We start from the raw sequence: 4048 nt of genomic DNA, 5'->3' as shown, positions 1-4048 counted from the left end.
TTTGTATCTATTCTTATAGTGGAAACTCACACAGAACAACCTAATCGTGAATGTAGGTGGTAATCACCAAACTAGGTTAATTCCATCCCGTATCCGAAATTGATAAATATCTTTATTTTACATTTGTTCCTAGAGCCTTGATGCTACGCTTTGTGAGTGCTTTGTAGAGATCATTAATTAGATATGTTCTTGTCCAGGATTGGATTTGGGTGGCATCTCTCTCCTGCTAAACTGCAGGTGGTCTAACAATCCTTTTTCTTACCAATTCAAGCACTTATTGAGTACGAATAGTTAAATAGCAAAGTAAAAGGTCCACCTAAATTATGAAGATCAAGATAAAAATACAAAGGAATAATTAGTGACTCCTTGTTTGGTTGATAAATCTTGTATGTTACAGAGAGGCAGCTAGCTTGGACATAATAGATGATGGAAAGATAAGCCGCCAGATTGGTATGTATTTTTCAATAATTTTTGGATTAATAAACCGGAAAGGGTCTGTCTAACCCTAGCTCGCCAATCCAAAAAAAGAAAAGAAAAACTGTATGTGATGCTATTAATAGTTTCATAGCTATTTGCCACTGTGCCACTGTATTTTTTTATCTATTCATGGTATAAGTAGGTCTGCAACTAGCTAGTAGAAAACAAAGATCTAAATGTTTTAGGTTATCAAGCATGGTCCCAATACCTTGGCAGGACTTTCCAGCAGTATGTGTCCTGACTCCATGTGAGTTAGCCATCTAGTGAACAAAAAAACTTTATAAAACTTCTTTCCCACTGTAGTTAAAAGATTGATGTAAGAGGATCTGAGTCTTAAAACAACTGTATCCTTATTACTAACTTTTCAGAACCAACGGGGGCTCAGCTTGGTAGGAGTAGTTAGTGCATGACATTGCAAGTTCAAATCCCAATGGTAGGATTGTATAACTGGTGGGGGTCTACCAAACCCCAGCGTGCCTGTCAAATATTTTTTTTTAAAACAAAGTATAGATTCAACCATCATCACTAATTAAACTAAGGCCATCAACGAATTTGTTGGATGTAGGAAGAGATGAGGAGGTAATTCAAATAAAGAAAATAAATGGGGATCACTCCTATATGGAGTTCTTTTGAACTTTGATGATGTGGAATAGTCCCATATTGAAGAATCTCAAAAAGGTTGTGGGCTTTATAACCTACATGAAAATTCTAACACTTGTTTCAAAGAACAAGGAAATGGGATGTCTACCACACACACACGCTCGCTCGTCGCGCCATGCCGAGTTAGACTGGGCTCGGCTGGGCCAGGCTGGTTTAGATTAGGGTTCGGGTAATTGGACCTTTAGAGCCATATCCATTTTAAGTTCAATGTTCTTTTTGTCCCGAATTATTGTTTTTATTTGTATTAAATAATAGGATAAGAGAAATGGATAACGGATAGTTCTGTTATCAGGTCGCATTACTTCGTAATGTGTAACAAGTCTCTTCCATGTTTCGTAACCGTTCAGAGGTTATAAAACGTGGTTAGAGGGTTAGGGTTTCACATACGGAGACACAAGTGACTCTCGCATTTTTGGTTTTCTCTCTCCCTGCTATATCTCTTTCTCTCTCAATTTTTCCTGTGGGTGTTCCCCTGAAAGAGAAGTTCTGCATAATCTGTTCGCTGAGGTTGTCTACGAAGGACGATCTACCATCAGAGTGCACCGATCCAGATCATCGAGGCTATTGTATCATGGAGGAAAGACGTCAGACATTTTTGCACCATATATTGGAGTGAATCTTCTCTAAGAGAAGTATTTTTATATGCCTTAGCCTTTTGCGGAATAATAACATGATTTCTTTGTTATTTTTATTCTGTTCAATGCATATGTTTGATCTGTTGATCTTGTCTGAATTTTGGTTTAAAACCGTATATGACATGCTTGAACCCTGTTATAATTTGAATCAAATATTTTATTTCTATATCATGTTATATGAAAATCTGATTTACAACATGATACTATTTTTTATTCTAATAGTCTTAGAGAAGATTCCAAGCATGTCGATTGCATCGGGTTTTATACTGAAAGTAGACATGTCTGGTATGCCTAAAAAATTTGCCGGTTAGAATTTCAAGAGCTGGCAACAACTCATGAAAATCTGGTTCACGACTATAGGCTTGTTATCTGTTCTAGAACTTGAATGTCGTTCGGTTTCTGAGACTGATTCTGACCCTGCCGTTGTTAATGCGATTGTAGAGTGAAAAGAGAAGGATGATATATGTTGTGGTTGCATTCTGTTGGCTCTATCCAACACTTTGTTCGATGTATACTATTCCTCATCTACCACTGCTAAAGCTTTATGGGATCAACTTGATAAAAAGTATAATACCGAAAACCAAGGTCTTGAGAAGTACTCGGTTGCCAAGTTTCTAAAATATCAGATGGTTGAGGGCAAGTCGGTCAGTGAACAGGCACACGAGTTTCTGTTGTTGCTTCATAGTTTGGTAGAGGCTGATATGAAACTTCCTAAGAAGTTTCAAGTCATGACTATCGTGAAAAAATTTCTTAAGTCTTGGGTAGACTTTGGTATGTCTCTCAAGCACCGTAGAGGAAAGATCTCCTTAGATGATCTTATGGTAGCCATAGTCATTGAGAAAGAGCATAAGAGTCAGAAACAGGTTGTGATGCCAACTAGACAGCCTAAAGTGAATATGATCATCGAATCTTTTAAAGGCATGGGACAAAAAGTGAAACCTGCAATGAAAAACCAATTTAAACCTAAGGCCAAAATCCAGAAGAAGGCAAAGAACAAACCGTGCTGAAACTATGAACATGTTGAGCACTAGGCTAAGGAATGTTCTTCCAAGAAGGCCAAGGCTCACGGGACCTCAGATAGAACGCCTTAAGTCAATATGGTGACTGAGATCATTGGGACCGGTACTGGGTATGTTTCTGTTAATCCGCAAACCTATCATGTTTATAAACCAACTGAGTGGCTGGTTGACACATAAGCTAATGTGCACGTTTGTGCTGATAAGTCTGTCTTTGTCTCTTACCAGGTTGTTACAGGCAGATCCGTGACTATGGGCAACTCCACGACTGCAAAGGTGTTGGGGATTGGACGCGTGAACCTGAAGTTTCCTTCAGAATGAGTTCTATCTTTACACAGAGTGCACCATGTGCCTGTAGTTAGAAGAAATATTTTAAGTGGTTCATGTCTAGTTAGAGAGGGTTATGAATTTAATTTTAAATGTAATAAAGTTATTATTTTACATTATGAAACATTTACTGGCAAGACGTATTTAGATGATGGTTTGTTTAAACTTCGTGTTGAACATGTTTGTAGTAATAAATTAGAAAATGATATTTCTTTTAATTCATTGTCTAATATAGCTTATAATATAAAATCATCTGATTTATGGCATAATAGTTTGGTTCATGTGAATTTTAATCTGTAAAATGCATGATGAACTTAAAAATGATTTTTGAACATTCCATAAATAAAACTAAAAAATATAAAATTTATGTGAAGCAAAATAATATAGGAACCCATTTCATACAATTGTTAGAGATTCTGAAATATTGGATCTAGTGCACACAGATATCTGTGAGTTTAATGGAGTGTTGTAAACACCCCAAATTTTTCAAAATCTTTTAAATATTCCCTTATTTCCCCTAAATTCATTTTTTTGGAGCAAATGAGTCATTTTTAAATCTAAATTCCAGTTCATTTCTCAAGATTTATTGAAATTAGATTCATTTTATATGTTTAAATTGATTTCGGATTTGGATCCATTGTCCAGATCCAAATATAAGTCTCATTGTCCAAATTTTTAAATAAAACTATAGAAAATACCAAAAATAGTTTTAAATAGCTCAGACAGTCCATCCGACATCCGTTTGGATCCATTGCGTTGTATTTCTCAATTCGAGTATCAAAACTCGAACATTTTCTCAAAACCTGGGTCAAGAATCCCTTTTTCTGAAGAAATTCTCTCGAAATGGACTAAAATTCTCAGAAAAATACTTTTGTAAATATTTCTCAGAAAAATAAAAAAATTTAGTATTTAAAACTTTGTTTTCTTTTAAAA

Source organism: Nuphar pumila, chromosome 2 (assembly GCF_984573655.1).
Source record: "Nuphar pumila chromosome 2, dmNupPumi1.hap1.1, whole genome shotgun sequence".
Taxonomy (NCBI): Eukaryota; Viridiplantae; Streptophyta; class Magnoliopsida; order Nymphaeales; family Nymphaeaceae; genus Nuphar; species Nuphar pumila.
Note: the sequence above shows the minus strand (reverse complement) of the source record.